The following is a 17,561-nucleotide window of genomic DNA, read 5'->3' as shown; positions in this document are numbered from 1 at the left end:
CACCTTCCATAGATGGCACTGCACCCACTGGGCCAGGTCCTCTTTTATTAATCATCAAATAAGAAAATACACGCAGACTTGTCTGTAGGCCAGCTGATGGGGGCAATGCTGCAGAATATTCCTTTACACTATATGAAGATGTGTCACTGTGACTGGTTTAATAAGGAGCTGAATGGCCATAGTTAGGCAGGAAGAGGTTCGGCAGGACTTCTGGGGACAGAGAGGACTCAGAGAGGAAGAAAGCAGAGCCACCAGCCAGACACAGAAAAAGCAGGATGGAGTACAGAGTAAAGGTAACAGAGCCACGTAAGAGAACATAGATTTAAAAATGTGGGTTATAAGAACTAGTTAGGAACAAGGCTGAGTTTTCATAATTAAGAATATGTCTCCGTGTCATTATTTGTGAGCTGGAAGCCCAAAGAAAAAGTATACCACAAAGCAACTTTTTTATTTTATTAAATTGTGTGTGTGTGTGTGTGTGTGTGTGTACCTGGAGTTACAGGTGGTTGTAATCCACCTGATGTGGGTGCTGGAAATTGAACGTGGGTTCTCTGGAAGAGCAGCGTATGCTCTTAACTACTGAGCCATCTGTCCAGCCCCTGGGGGCAACTTCTCAGTGAAGGCCCCCACTTTCCAAATGGCTCTAACTTGTGTCGCATTGCTAAGAAAAAGCCTTACCAGCCCATTTCGTTTCTTTCTCTTTAACCTGGGACATTTCTCATTCACTATCGCTTGCAACAAGGAGGCTTGAGAGTTAAGGTAATGTCTGCTCCTAGTGAGAGCAGGCTGGTCTTGTCTTACTGTGGAAGCTACTTAGCGTTAATGCTCTGTGTTCCTCCACTACCCCAGAGCACGCTACGCGGACAGGCGCCTGTTGTAGGCCCTTCCCACACCTGTGGAACTTGGGGGAACTGGAACAACAACAAAGCTTAAGCTTTTGCCAGGGCTGGTTCCTTACCTCTGACTTAGGAGGCATCTGCCAGCATCCATGAAACATGAGGCAGACGGTTTGTTAGTTTAGAAATAAAACTCAGACTCTGAATATGTTTTTCTAGATGTTAAAACTGATCTTATTCATTTCTCAAGTACCCCAGAAGTATATCCTTGGTAATTAGACATCTTTAGTTGTTGTTGTTTTGTGAATAAGATTAATGTGTATCTCAGTAAAGCATCAAAAGCTTTAAATTATGGACCAGGTGTGGCACCACACACCTTTAATCCCAGCACTCTAAGAGGCAGAGGCAGGTGGGTCTCTATGAGTTTGAGGCCAGCCTGGTTTACATAATGAACTTCAGCCAGGGCTACACAGGAAGACCCTGTGTCCAAAAAAAAAAAATTCTCTTAGTTGGTCTTCATCTAAGATGTAGACCCCAGGGCACTGGAAACACGTCACAGTTCACATCTGAAGGCCTCAGAACCAGGGAGGTTGATGATGCAAATCTCACTCTGAGGTCAAAGGCCAGAGAACCTTAGGGCCAACTGCTGTTCACCACTGGTGCTCGAAGTCAGAAGAACCTGGGATTCTGGTGTCCACGGTGAGGAACACTGTTCATCGGCTCCCGCTGCCGGGCACACATTTTCACTCTCTTCCTGGGTGTTGATGTTGTTTGTTTTAGTTTTTTCTAGTCCTGTGTTGATTGGATGGTGCGTACACACCCAGTACTCGGGGTGGATCTTCACCTCTAGAAACACTCATAGACCCTGTCCCCATTCCACCATTGCTGTGACCAAATACCCGACAAGCAGCAACTTAAAGGAGGAAGTCTGGCTCACAGTTTAGGGATATGATTCATTATGGCAGGGAAAGTAAGGCAATGGGAGTGGCTCGTGGCTGTAGGGGCAGGAGCATGAGACCACTCGCCTGTTCATGTTTGGGGCAGGAGCATGAGGCCACCTGCTCACATCTGGGACAGGAGCATGAGGCCACCTGCTCACATCTGGGGCAGGAGCATGAGGCCACCTGCTCACATCTGGGGCAGGAGCATGAGGCCACCTGCTCACATCTGTGGCAGGAGCGTGAGGCCGCCTGCTCATATCTGCCTGCTAATCCATCACATTGAAGATTTCAACATAAATTTTGGGAAGACATGGACATAGAATCATTTCCCCCTCTCCTCCTCTTCATCTTCCTCTTCCTTCTTGAGTGCAGATTGAACTTGGCACCTGGTACAGACAACACCGAACTTTCTTCAGTCAAAGGCACGCTAACAGCTGTCCATCTCTACTTGACCTTCCATCTGCAGAGACTCTTGGAAAACAGAATCAGTTGTAATCTGTTCTTGGACCACTGCAACTAAGGTCATAGTTTATATTCAAATGTCACCCTTGTCTCTTAGAGAAGACTACCCATTTTTATTTGTCTGTTTTGCTTTGTTTTTGAGACAGGCTCTTCCTACATCATCATGGTTGTCCTGGAACTCACTATGTATTCCAGACTGACCTCAACTGTTGACCTGGGTCCCAGGGCAGCAAATTGCACACATGTTCTGGGTAACATTCTTGCAGACCAAGCTTGTCTGCCTGTGTTTTTCCTCCTAAGAACTAGTTCTGGTTATTTTGCTTTAGTTTTTCTGAATTATGCTTGTTTGGGGCCATGCCAAAGACTGTCCTTTACAGGGATGTTTAAGCTGTCTCAGGGTTTCAGTTACAATAAATTATGCCTTTTACAAGAACTCACACACACAAAGTGCATCCTTTTCTCTTGAGTAAATTGGGGTATATTATAAGTGTTTTATTAACTTTGCCATAAACTTCAAGACTGTTTTCCAATGTGACTATGCCCTTTTGTATCCTCAACAGAAATACAAGAATTCCAGCTACTCTGTTTTCCCTGGAAGTTGGCATTGTCCACTTCCTTCCATTGTCCTTTCCTTTCTCCCTCCCTCCCCCTCCATTTCCCTTCCTTCCTTCTTTCCTTCCTTCCTTCCTTCCTTCCTTCCTTCCTTCCTTCCTTCCTTCCTTCCTTCTTCCTTCCTTTCTGTGGTGGTTTGAAAGAAAATGGCCCCCAAAGGGAAGGGCACTGTTAGGAGGTGTGGCCTTGTTAGAGAAAGTGTGTCACCATTTGGGCAAGCTTCAAGGTCTCTTTTACTGAAGCTTTCCTCAGTGTGACAATCAGTTGACTTCCTGTTGTCTGTTCAATGTAGGATTCTCAGCTATTCCTCCAGCACCAAGTCTGCCTTCATGCAGCCATGTTCCCTGCCATGATGATCATGGACTGAACCTCTGAAACTCTATGTGAGCCCCCCAATTAAATGTTTTCCTTATAAGAGTTGCCATGGTCATGGTTTCTCTTCACAGCAGTAAAAACTCTAACTAAGACACTTTTTTCTTCCTTTCTCTTCTTTTTATTAAACCTTTTTATTATTATTTTATTTTCTGTGGGGGGGTGTTTTGCCTGTATGTATGTCTATGCACCACATGTGTGCCTGGTGTCTGCAGAGGCTAGAAGGCAGAGGCATTGGATAGACGGTTGTTAGCTTTCCTGTGGGTTCTGAGAATTGAACCTGGGTCATCTGGAAGAGCAGCCAGTGCTCTTAACTCCTGAGCCCTCTCTCTAGCCCCATTGTCACTTTTTTCAACTTGAGCCATTTAAATGGGTGTTAGGTGATAACCTTATTATGATTTTAACTGTATTTCCTCAATGACTAGTAATATTGAAGTCTTTGTTTATTTTACACTTATTCATTTATTTGTCTCTGTGTGTGTGTAGGTGAATACATGTGGAGGTCAGAGGACAACCTGCAAAAGTCATCTCTTTCCCTCTACCATTTGGGTTCTGGGGATCAAATCAGGTCGTCAGACTTGGCAGCAAGTGTATTTACCTGCGGAACCATCTTGCTGACTCAACATCTTACTTTTCGAAGACGTGGTATCTTGTTGAGCCTGAAGCTCACTGCTTTGGCTAGCTTGGCTGGTTGGTAAGCTCCTGGGATCTACCTGTTTCCGGCCTCCAGTGCTGGGGTTACAAGCAGTGTGGTCGTGCCCGGCTTTTTATGGGCTGAGGACTTGAACTCTTGCCCCCGGGGCATTACCCACAGATTGTATATATTTATAAGATTATATCTTATGAATTTATCATTTATCTGATACATGGTTTGCAAATATTTGCCCCAGTATTTGGTCTTTTTAGTCTCTCAAAAATATCTTTTGAGCCGGGCGATGGTGGCGCACGCCTTTAATCCCAGCACTCGGGAGGCAGAGGCAGGCGGATCTCTGTGAGTTCGAGACCAGCCTGGTCTACAAGAGCTAGTTCCAGGACAGGCTCCAAAGCCACAGAGAAACCCTGTCTCGAAAAAAACCTGTCTCTTTTGAAGAGTAGAAACTTGTTTTGACGAAGCCAAGCATCGCTGTCTCCTTATGGACCACACTTGTGGCTTCATAGCTCTGGGGCTGCAGATCTCATATTTAGTTTCTGTGTTTTTGAGGAGCAGACAAATGTCTCCCTACTTAGCGTTCTAACGGCTCTGCTATGCTTTGTAAGTGCACTCTCTGTGATTGCTAAGCCCTTCTGAGCTGTTCTGTGGGTCAGCTTGTGGTCTAGTGTGCTGATGTTTGGTGTGCCTACAGAAACAACCTAGACCTTGCTGTTTTGGAAAAAGCCTTCTATAAACAGCAATTATGTGCCAGGCGGTGGTGGCGCACGCCTTTAATCCCAGCACTCGGGAGGCAGAGGCAGGCGGATCTCTGTGAGTTCGAGGCCAGCCTGGTCTACAAGAGCTAGTTCCAGGACGGGAACCAAAAAAGCTACGGAGAAACCCTGTCTCGAAAAATCCAAAACAAACAAACAAAAAAAAACCCAGCAATTATGTCAATTGCTTGGCACCTGTGTCCAAATCCACAGCCCATTTATCTCCAGAACATTTTCTCTCTTAATCATTGTGAAAGATACTTCAAAAAAACCCTATTTTCATGATAAATGTGTTTATCGTACCAGATTCTGTTTTTGTGATTTTGAAGCTGTGTTATTAGATGATTAAACGTTTAAGATCCGTATGTCCTTTCAATGAACCTGTTACCTACCATTCTGAAATTACATTTATTCTGGTAGTAATTTTTGCTCTGTAATGCATTTTAGTTAATATTACATGCCCACTGTAGCTTTCTCTTGGCTAATATTATCATGTACATATTTCTCTAACCTTTCCATTTTAACCTAATCTACTTATGGCTTTACGTCCAGATTAGATTTGTGGAGGCAGGATATCTTTGTTCCTTATTGTTTTTTTTTAAAGATTTATTTATTATGTATACAGTGTTCTGCCTGCATGTATGTCTGCACACCAGAATAGGACACCAGATCTCATTATAGATGGTTGTGAGTCACCATGTGGTTGCTGGGAATTGAACTCATGATCTCTGAAAGAACTGGCCAGTGCTCTTAATCCCTGGCCCATCTCTCCAGCCTGCCTAACTGGTTCTTAAAGCCAGTCTCAACAATCTCCGTGTGTTATTTGGATGTTTAAGACATTGATACTTAACGCATTTATTATAAATGAACCATCTTGGTATTTGATTTATCACTGATATATACAAAAATAAAATAAGTATGTATAGGATTTGATATTATTCATGATTTCAATCATCCACTGGGCATCTTGGAACACATTATCGCTGTATACATCCCTCATATTTCCTGGGTTAATTTATTGGCAGGAAGGCATAAGTAGGTCTTCAAGAGTCTCACCTTTCCCTGGGTCCCCACCAATCTCTCTGGTTTCTGTACTAAGTGTATGTATTTAACTCCATAACAAAGAGCTGTGACCTCAATAATATATCACACTCCAAGGTCAGTAGACCAGAACTGACATGGATTTCAGCCGATCCTTGTGACCCAGCTTATGGTTGGGGCTTCCAGCTTAGTCTTACAAGCTCTCATTTCACGCTCATCATTTTCCCCAACTCTCTGTCTCATGGGCTTCCGTCTCTGGCACTGGAGACAAAGACAGTAACCTCGTAGGACTGTTCAACTGGCACTTACACTTCCCATTAGGTTAGAGATCTGTAACAAGTCCATTTACACACATACACATAAATACACACACATACACACATACATACATATACACATAAATAATACATACACAATACATGATGCACACATACATGGTACACATACATAACACATACATACACACATACATAATATGCTCCAACTCTTATTTACATAAAATATAGGTTATTATTTGAATATGAAATATTCTTCACAAACTCATGCATCGATTGTATTCTCAGCTATTGGCACTGTTTCTGGGCACTTTTTCTAGATAGGAGCTGGTTGAAGGAAGCGGGTCAGCTGGGGCAAGTCTTTGAAGGCTCTCCCTGGTCTCCAGCTCCTTCTCCACACCCTGCTCACACCATCATGGTGTTCTGCTTCACCACGGACGGACTGAAGTCGCTGAAACCATAAACTAAAATAAAGATTTCTTCTCTTCGATGGTTTCTGTCAAGCATTTGTAGCAGCAATTAGAAAAACAACTAACAAGAGAATGCCAGAGAAGCGGGGTCACTGCCAGGGCTGACCCTGCCCATGTGGTTCAGAAGTCTTCGGGAAGGTTTGTGGGAGGAACTGGAAATGCCGCTAGAGAAGCGCTGGGATGCTGTAGGCCAGGCTTAACGGAGGGCTGCAGTGAGTTCAGGGAAGGAGACAGACTGGAAATGCCACTTCCCCAGACTCCTCTGGAACTTGTGAAGACAGTTCCCTTCTACCAAAGGAGCCCCTGTTCCTTGTCACTGGCAGAAGGGACAAATGGCTACCTGTGGTGCCTATTAGCATATCAAAGTGCCTGCCGGCCTCCAGGCTCCCTGGGTGTCACAAGTACCTGTTACACTCTGTTATGAATATTTCTTAAGAGCCTCTCCACCGACACAAATAATTCCAATCCGACCAGATCAGACTGAATAAAGGATGCCCATGTTTAATGCAGCGCTCCTGGATGGCACCGTGGATGGCACCAGGAAAGCATGGCGAGGGGAAGAGAGAGCAGGGGAGACCATGTGAAACCCGGAGACCACGTGTTCCTTTTCCGGGCGTTAGCCTAAATAGCCTGTGGGAATGGTCCTGACCCTCCCTAGCCAGAGGTCACCACCAGGCTTTCTTGACCCTTCCTGGGGAGGGGTCACAGCTTGGTGGGCTTTCTCAGAGATGGAGTTCGGACCAAGGCAACTCCCAGGGGAGGAGGCTTGAAATGGATGCCAAGGACTGGGGGTGATGCTTCCAACCAAATATCCCAGACTCCTTGGGTATGGGGTTGTCAGGAGGCTGGGGTCTCACTTCCAACCAAACACACACGTTAGCATCCATGCTGGCCTCTTGACTCTTCTCAGCTCCCCCTTTCCCAAAACTTCCCCAGCTCCTGGGCTTCCTCCCCACCAGCTACCCATTCTCCTTGTAGGCCTGCTGTGACAGACAGCTCTGCGCTCTCCTGTGCCTCCCTCTCTTTACCCTCTCTTGCTTCTTCCTCTGTTCCTTTCCACCCCATCCTTTCTCTGCTCCACTCCTGCTCCTCTCATGGCCAGGGCTTGTCTGCTAACTGTGCTCAGTCTACTGCTTTCTCTCTCTGCTCTGGGCTCCTCCAGATGCCTCTGGCCGTTCTTTCCCTCACATTACAATACAAGCCTCCCCTTAACCATGGCACGGAGCAGCCATGTCATCATCGGCTTATACAGTGGATGCACAGGAGGCCAGAACGGTAACAAGAATGCGGACCATGAAGGCCACAAGGCTCCTGCGGTTTCAGTTGGGAGGCGATAATCTTAGGAATTAGACTGTGGTTATTTATGTGTCGCCTAGAGAAGAAATCATTTATGTTTCATTTGTGTCCTGAGACTTTGAGTAAGGCTAAATGTAAAAGTAATGGACTAATTAACTTGGCGGAACTTTCAAAACAGCATAGTTGGACTCAGGCTGTTTCTATGGTTAAGGCAGAATGCTTTCAGCCAGGTTTACAGAGAGGATTTGGGACAAGTGGAAAGTTTTGAAAATTATGCAATTTGGCTAGCAATTGGAAGTGTTTTTAAAGTTTTGGACAAGAAGCATCTGGCTATAAAAGATATTAGTGTCATTAAAAAGAAATAAACTACTTTAGTATAATAAGAAAAATGTCTTGAGGGCATCTTAAGAACTGGCCAGACCCCACAGGCTTAGAAGGTATAAAAAATAAAATAAAATCTTTCAAAGGACTCCCTGGAGAAGAGACCCTGTGGCTGACAGCAACTGTGTCACTGGATCTCTGTTACTGTAACAGGATACCTGAGACAATTAACTTAAAAAGAGAAAGAGTGAGGCTAGAGAGATGGCTCAGCAATTAAGAGCACTTACTGCTCTTGCAGAAGAACTCAATTCATTTTCAAACACCCGCATGACACCTTGCAACTGTTTGGAGCTCCTGTTTCTTCTTCTGGCTTCCTCTGGAGCCAGACACACAGGCATGCATGCAGACAAAACACCCAGATATATAACATAAAAGAAGAAGCAAAAGAGGGAAAGTTTGTGGGGACTTATTGTCGGGGGTGTCAGTCAATGTTTGGCCGGCTTCTTGCTTTGGTTCCTGTGGAAAGGCCTCACAGAATGGCTGGGAGTTTTAGTTAACCAAAGCTCATTAATCATCCACCTCATGATAGCCAAGAAACAAGAGACATGTGGGCAGGGTTCCACTATGTCTTTAAGGACCAGGATGTAATTGAACAAAGTGACCCTTTAGGACTATGTTGTAATTCAATGGTAGACCCTTGTTTGGCAAGCACATGACCCTAGGTCCAGCCTTTAGCATTGCAACAGCCTCTCACTAGGCTCTGCTTCTTAAAGATTCGCTACCTCTTAACACACACCTTGCTGGGGACCAACCCTTTAACCCACAGGATTGGATGGGTGGATAGAGGGTGGCATTTCAGGTCCAAGCTGTAGTAATAGTCAATTATAGCTCCTTGTGTCCAAGAACGGCTTGTTTATGCATTCCCTAGGTTCCAGGGCAGTAAGTGCTCCCTGTTTGGCAGGAAAGAGAGCTGAAGGTCTATAGCGGGAATATGAGTTCAAGGGCTGGGCTGGTCCCGGAAGAGGCTGTAGGGTGGTCCAGCTGCCCTGGGCCTGTATATCCAACAAGGGTCAGAGGCAGTTTGATTCTCTTAGGTTCTCTGGCAGATTGTTAAGTTCTCGGGCCACACAATGCCCCAGGGATAGTGCTGCTCCTGAAAAAGTCTATGTTCCCTCAAGAGTGTACATGATACAACCCCTCATGCGCCTGTGACATTCTTGTATGGAGGCATGTGTTATCCAAAGTGTAGCGTCTGTGGGCTCAGAGTCGTTCCGTCGCTTAGACCAGCATTGACGTAGCCACAGACCAGACTTGGGCTGTGGAAAGGTCAAAGTGATCCTGTTGATGTTAAAGTGGGGTTTGAAATTGAATTTGTAATCCATATTGAGAAGATCTAGCATATTTCATGCCAGGGAGATGACTTAGCAGGTGACGGCACTTGCTGCTAAGCCTGACAGTCTAAGTGATTCCTGGGTCCTACATGGTAAAGAAGAAAACTGACTCCCAAAAGTTGACCCCTAACCTCCATACCCACATTGTGGTGCTTGTATGCATGCTGTGCACACACACACACACACACACACACACTCACTCACACACTCACACATACATACCTTAAAAGATAATTAAATAAAACTTTTAAAATGTAATAATTTTTTTTAAGAACTGGAGTATTTTATAATAAGGTTGCATTAGGAATGGAGTACAGGACCCACCTGCATTTAGCCTTAGGGATGAAATGGCCAAGAACATAAACTGTGGGTTAGTTTTTAACTTCTTAAAGATTTGTTTTTGTTTTTTATTTACGTATGTATACATGTGTGCTTGTGTATGCCACACGTGTGGATGTCCTTGGAAGCCAGAAGAGGGCGTTAGACCCCCTGGAGCTAGAACTACAGGCAGTTGTGAGCAGCCTGATGTGAGTGCTGGTGCTCAAACTCGGGTCCTCTGGAAGAGCAGCACCTGCTCTTAGTTGCCAACTGTCTCACGAGGCCCCCTTTAACGTCAAAGTTAGTCTGGCAGGCAAGAGCCAGGAGGGGTCTGGTGAGAACTTGGGCTGAGACAGACCCAGGCTTGTGTATTCTGTGCAGGTTTTTTCTGACTTACGTGGGAACTTCTTGGCTGTTTTCTGGGCCCTCTGTGCTTGATGGTTATGAGTGTCTCTATAGTCACCCAAAAAGGGCAGATGGCCAATCAGCTGCCAAGGAGATGGGGATGATGTCATGGTTGTCCTATGGTCATCTGAAAAGGACAGGTGGCCAATCAGCTGCCAAAGAGATGGGGATGATGTCACAGCTGTCCTATGGTCATCCAAACAGAACAGGAGGCCAGGCGGCTGCCGAGGAGAAGGGGAATGTCACAGCTCTCTGTCAAACTGACTTAACCACACTAACAGACCTTGTTGACACCAGCACACAGTACTGGGGCTTTCCTGGTGAGGGGTTTGTAACTGAAAGATGACGGGGAGGGCACTGGAGTGACTGCCTGGTCAGAGAGTCTCTCAGAGCACACAGCCAAGTCTCTGAGACCAAGCTATGCACGTGAATCCACGTCTTTCCTGTGAAAGGACAAGCAATAAGATAAAAATCACAAACCAAGTTTAGCAGAGTGGGGGAGAGGCCAGAAGAGGCCACGAGGTTTAGAGGAGGAGAGGGGTTGAAGGGTACATTTGGAGCACAGTTGTGTCTGTACATCTTTGCAACAGGCTGTGGCACTGTGTGCACAAAGGGGTGTCTGTGTCAACACTTGTGTGTCTAATGTGGGGTGCTCATGGTCTGTAGTGAATGATTCCTTGGTAAGAATCTGTGTTCCCTGAACTTGTTCCTGACTGACAGGGTTACCCTTGACATACTTGTGTGACTGGGTATCTGTTTCCCTGTGGGTCTGTTTCAGCCCCTCCCTTTACCCCCACTTTCCACCTGACACACCCCAGCTGCCAGCACTATTTACCGAAAATAATGGCTTCCCTTCCCCCTGTCTGGATTCCCATGTGTCAGGCTGCCTGCCCAGGTCCCTGGCCCTATGGCCTCTGAAGCAGGCCTGACCTTGGGAGCGCTACACTCTGGAAATCCCCAGTGTGGTCCTTCCTAACTGAGGACCGAGAGAAGTTATGTGGAGAGAGGCAAAGTGGGAGAAGCTGCAACAGCAGCACCAAGTCTTGCTTCTGGAAATAAGTTCTCTCTTGATTCCTTCCCAGGTTCCCTGCATCACCCCATGCTCTCCTCCCAACATGCCGTGAGAGTTCCGTTCTTGTCATCTCCAGGCATGGGACCTGGCAGATTTCTGCCATCCAGTCAGATGGATGTTCTGTAGATGTTCCCAGTGTCTGCACTGTTCAAGTCCTTATGTGCCCGCTCAATTCTCAATTGTCCTCGTTTTCATTTTGTGCTTCCCACAGCCTCAACTCTTTCTTTTTCCTTCCATTTATTCTCTCTCCTCCTTCTAGTTTGCTTCTTGTTTGCTGTGAATAAAATCATCAGGCCATGACCAAAAGCAACTTGGGAAGGAAAAGGTTTATTTTAGCTTACAATTTGTAGGGCATCATTGAGGAAACCAGGGCAGAACTCAAGGCAAGACCTTGAGGCGGAAACCTCTGGGTGCACGAACGCTAGTGAGTGGTTCTGGCTTGGGGAGTTACCTTTCTCATACAGTGCAGGCCCACCTACCTAGGGATGGCATCACCCATCAAGGGCTAGGCTCTCCTGCACCAATGAGCTAATCAATAAAATGCCCACAGATGTGCCCACAGGCCAGCATGATGGAGGCAATTCCTCAGTGGAGGGTCCTTCTTCCCAGATGTGTCATTGTCTGAGGCTGGCCTTCTACTCACAGTTCTCCTTCCTCAGCCTCTAGAAGGCTGGGATTACAGAAGTATATCACCACGCTCACCACTTACGTCATTCTCTCTTTGAAGTGCACACAGAAAGCATCCTTGTCTTTCCTTCTGTTATCCCCCTGGCCTAGGCCATGAGATGACTATTCCAGTCAGGGTGTTAGGCCTTGGTAGGCTGGTGAACACCAGAGACTCAATCACAGCCCATGATGCAGTGTGCTCTCATGTGACTTACGCCTGTGCACATTCTGTGGTTTCTGCCCTCCATCCTTGGCTTGCAGTCAGCAGGCACAGAAGTGAGGCAGCGTGGGCTCAGTCCCCTACAACCCAGTGTTTAACAGGAGCGACATGGAGAGGTTGTTCTTCTCCTTCTCTGTTCAGTTGCCAGAAATTTGATGTGGGATGTCCTTCTGTACACTGGGAATGTGTTGCTTTACTGGTTAACGAATAAAATTGCTTTGGCCTATGGCAGGGTATAACATAGCTAGGTGGGAAAGCCAAACTGAACACAGGGAGAAAGACGATGGGGTGGAGAGACGCCAGCAGCCGCCAGAGAAGCAAGATGTGAGGTAACAAACTGCAAGCTTCGTGGTAAAGTATAAACTAATAAAAACGGACTGATTTAAATGTAAGAGCTAGCCAGTAATAAGCCTGAGCCATCAGCCAAACAATTATAATTAATATTAAGTCTCTAAATGATTATTTTATAAGTGGCTGCAGGAACCTCTGGGTGGAAGAGAAACCAGTCTAGGGTAGAATGGGTGGAATGCAAAAAAAAAAAAAAAAAAAAAATCCGGCTACAGAAATTTCTTCCAAACGATTTGAAGAGCTCTGCTGGGGGCCCCAAGGGCCCCAAAGGAAGAGCTTCTAAATGGTCTGCATTGTTTGCAGTGGCACTCCATGCTAGGGGTGAACTACGACTTCTAACCAAGTGCTGATGAAGAGCAGTGAGTTAGCAAATTAGTCTTGAAAACCTCTGTCTCTGTCTGTCTGTCTCTCATTCGTGTGTGTGTGTGTGTGTGTGTGTACCTATGCCGCTGTGAGGGTCAGAGGCTTTGGGCCTCACCTTCCACCTCGTTTGAGGTACTTTCCTTTGCTCTTCATAGCATATCAGAAGCTGCTGGAGGCTTCCAGGAATTCTCCTGTCTCTGCTCCTGCCTTGTTGTAGGAGAACTGGGACTGCAGATGCACACCCGACTTGTGCACCAAATCCTTTAGTGACTGAGCCATCTCCCCTGTCTTAGGATAGTAAATTCTCCCCCTTGTCACGGGAGGTTGGTCAGTGGCATAGGCCCACCATGGAATATGACAGACAGGACCTATGGGTGCATTTGGAAGGACCTCCACCCTAAACCAGGATGTGTGCAGAGTAAGCTGCCTTCCTACCTCAGGCCACCATGACCCTTCCAGTCAGCTCCCTTCATTCAAGCCTCTTCTGGTCTTAATGCCCTGTGTCTCTCTGCCCAGCTCCCACCAGGCAGAGGATGCACCTGTCACAAGGACTTTTCATCTTTAGGATGTTTCAAGAAAACACCTGGAGATTGAGCTGGCTCCGCAGGCCTGGGACTTGTATCTCCAGAACCAACTATGCCCGGGGCTCTACCCTTCGGGCACAGACATACCATTCAGAGAAAAGCAGCACCCACACTTCTGGCACTCTGGACTCTCTGCTAGAGGTAGGCCTGTGGCGCTGTGCACTCTGGTCCCCTGTCATAGCAGCACGCCCTCTGCTACTTACTACTTCTTCGTTTGGCCAGATAGGTTAATATTTTCTCAGAGACCCAGAATATTCCTACTTCTCATAGCACGCTGTAAAGGAATTCAAGCTCTTTTACGTTGGCCCTTGCTGTGCTATGACAGGCTGGGAGGACATAGAAGTGTCACCTTCTGAGAGCTACACGGTATCCAAGTAGAGGTGGATGACATCTGCTCAGGAATCCCTGGTCTTGCTGATACCCAGTGATTAATTCTCATCTGCTCTCTATCCGTTGCCTTTCTCATTGTGAGAAAGAAGCGGCTCTTTCTAACAGGGAGATTTCCTTTCACATTTTCAGGGAGTTCCAGTGCATCACAGCATGGAGGACAAGGTGGGAGGAGTTTATGGGATCAACCCACACTTGAAAGCAAGGAGCTCGGGCCACAAGCAGAAGCGATTGTTACCTTCAAAGTTCTGCTTGTCGTGACCTACTTCTTCTAGCCAGCATCAACTCCTAATGGCTCCAGAGTCTTGAAAAAAGTTCCAGAAGTTGAGGGTCAATCCCTGAAACACCAGCCTGTGTGGGACAACCTGCAATCAGGCGCTAGAAGCTCCCAATCTATTGTTACACCTTTCTGAATGTCGACACCCACACTCTCTCAGGCTCCACACATTCAGAGCTTTCTCTGGGATCTGGCCCTCTGTCCCAAGAACATCTGCTTCTCACCCATAGTCAGTAGCTTCCACCGCATTTTCATGCCCGCCTGTGCTAACACTGCTCCCAACTTCTGAAATCCTGTCTTCTGTACCAGGGTTCTCTAGAGGAACAAAACTGATAGAAAGTGTGTGTGTGTGTGTGTGTGTGTGTGTGTGTGTGTGTGTGTGTGTGTGTGAATATGTATGGGATTTATTAGTGTGGCTTGCAGGCTGTGTGTTCTGGCTCTTTCAATAACATCTGCCTCCTGACAGAAAGACCAAGAATCCAGTAGTTGTTCAGTCCACGAGGCCGGACACCTCAGGTGGTCTTCAGTCTGCGTTGGAATCCCAAATAAGTAGCTTTCAATACCAGCGAAGGAACGCCTCAACAGCAGGATACCCAAACCTGTCGGTGAGAAAGAGACCAGCAAGCAAAGAGCTTACGCGGACTGCCACAAAAGGTGCAGCCCAGGTTTAGGATGGGCCTTCTGACCTCACATGATCCGGATTTAAGGTGGGTCTTTCCACAGCAAATGATCCAATTAAGAAAAATCCCTCACAAGTGTGCCCGACTGCTTGGGTTTTAGTTGATTCCAGATGTAGTCAATGAAAGACTCTAGCAGGCAGGACCATGGCAAACACAGGCTAGAGCGTGGCAAACACGGCACCGGCCGGTTTTGCCTTTTACCCTTCTCCCTCTTGCTAAACCATAGATTATATGCTTCCTAAAGCTAGCCATCAAGGTCTTTCCCTTTTGTGACACTGACTCACTCCTGAGACTGACCACCAATGCCCAAATACCAAAACATCAAGGTCCAGCAATCAACATTCATTATTTTGATTAGCCTAATTAAAATACCCAATTAGAACTTACCGACGTGCCCTCGCTCATTTTAACACAGACCTCCCATTTTCCCTTCTTAAAACTAACACTTGCAAAGTGATTTGCTGCTATTTCTGCCCAATTCGGATCCAGCCACCTTGTCTCTTTGCCTTGCTTAATAAAGGATCTCTTTGTGTTTGGTTTGTGCTTGGAAATTGGTGCTTGAGTGTGGTCTGTGCCTAACTCAGGGTCCAGAGGGGCCACGGGTCTGCAACCAAGTTGGCAACCAAGATTAGCCTTCACACCTGCTCACTTCCAGGATCTCTATGAACCTCCAGTTCTCCAACTTCATGTACCTTCCCTGCTGTCATCCTGTCTGTGTCTTTGCTGGAAGTCCCCTATTTCTGGGAGAAACCCTCTTCTTTTATGCTACCATTCCTTTACCAAAACCAAGATATCTGTGCTTTCGGTCAAGACCAATTTCTTGAGTTGAACTCCATCACTGCCAGCTTGTGTAACTATGAGAAAGAAAACACCCGCAGCAGTTAGAAAAGGGGAAGGCTTTCTTCCACTCGGGGTTTCAGAGGCTTTAGTTCCTGTTCAGTGAGTTTTGCTACTTCGGTTGATGAGGCTGCTTATCATGGTCAGCAGCAAATGGCCAAAAAAACCTGCTTATCTCAAAGTGGCCAGGAAGCAAAGCAGAGATGAAATAAGAAGCCAGCATCCCATACCCCCTTCTCATGACTGCACCCATCGACCCGACCTCCTTCACTAAGACCTCCCCGGCCACACCTCCCTGCTGATCACACTAGATGCTTACTTGTCTCTCCACTGTGACAAGATGCTTGATGCCGACAACCAAAGGGTGAAGGGTTTATTTTGGCTCCCAGGACCAAAGAATAATCAATGGAGAGAAGCCATGGCAGCCAGAGCTTGAGGCAGCCAGTCACACTGCAACTGCAGTCAGAAAGCAGGCAGACATGAATGGACACGCTTAGCATGCTTTCTCCAGTGTATTGAGTCTGGGACCCCAGGCCACAAAATGGTACCACCCACATTTAGGGTGGCTCTTCCTACCTCAGTTAACCAAACCTGAATAATCCTTTACAGACAAGCTCAGAGATTTGTTTTCATCGCAATTCTAAATGCCACCAAATTGACAGTCAGGGTCGCTCACCACAGCACCTCAGCCTGGCAACAATGCTTGCAGCATGCAGTCCTTCTGAGACATTTCAGAGTCACCTTGCAGCAGCACTGGTCTCCCTCCTCCAAAGCAGCACTTGGACCTGATGGTTCTTCCTCCCTTGCTGTCTTGCATTGTTAATTTATTGCTCTTGAGCAGAGCTTTCCCACCTGTATCCAATATGCTGCGTCTCTTAAGAAAACCTAGGGGCTGGGGTAGAGCTCAGTACCTTCAGCCCTTGCCCAGCATACTCGAGGCTGTTGTGGGAAGCTATTCAGTCATAGCTTTTGTCTTTAAGCTATATAGTTATTAATTACAAGTCAATAGTCACCCATGTTTGCAATACTTATAGTTAGGCTAGTCAGGTTCTCTAGATGCACAGAGATATACTCTGCATAAATAGGTAATCTTCAAACACTTCAAAAAACTGTAGAATATGGCATTTGAATAACTCAGGATTCTGTTGTGAGACATGATTCCTCCTGGCAGCACTGATCTATTCCTGAGAGAATGAATGTTGGGCACCTAAGACACTCCAGTTGGAACTTGTTTTCTTCTTGACAAAACTGACCTTTGGGCAAAGAACTACCCCTTGCCTTGACTATTGACAATATTCATGCTACCCAAACTGGACAAGCAGGATACAAGCAAAAATGACTGTCTAACCTTACCAAGACAGGATAGGACAGTCTTTCAAATTTTCATGCCTCTGAAAATGGTCTGCCAGATATTCTAGGCCTTAGCCAAACTTGGTTACCCCAACATTGGAAATGAGACTTTGGATGATTGCCCAGGTAGCTGAAAGTCTCTGTCATTTCTTGCACCTATTGGAATTTGTTTGCTTGCACTTCCTGCTTACTCAGGTAATATTATTTTCCTTCTCAGGTCTTTGATGGGGTTGAAGACTAGATAGTTATAGTTTTCCTCTCATAACTTAGCTAAGATATATAATATATGTTATATATTATATATGTTATATTTTAATATAAGACTTCGACTCCTCAGGCTAGAATAACTATTGAAATAATCTCTGATATTGCTAATTACCTTAGACTGAACATTTAGCATGTGTTTCTTGCTTGAAGATGTTCATGTTGGTTGTATGTGTGTGTGTGTGTGTGTGTGTGTGTGTGTATGGCTTTGCCTTTTCTGTTTCCTGGACAATGCTTGATATTTGTTTTTATTGTATATAGTTTTGTATTAGGTTTAGAACCCTCTTACTTAGACAAAAGGGGGAAGTGTTGTGGGAATTCATTCAGTCAATAGCCTATACTATAAGTACAGATGAAAAGCATGCTTGC

This window comes from Chionomys nivalis, chromosome 16, assembly GCF_950005125.1.
Source record: "Chionomys nivalis chromosome 16, mChiNiv1.1, whole genome shotgun sequence".
NCBI lineage: Eukaryota > Metazoa > Chordata > Mammalia > Rodentia > Cricetidae > Chionomys > Chionomys nivalis.
Note: the sequence above shows the minus strand (reverse complement) of the source record.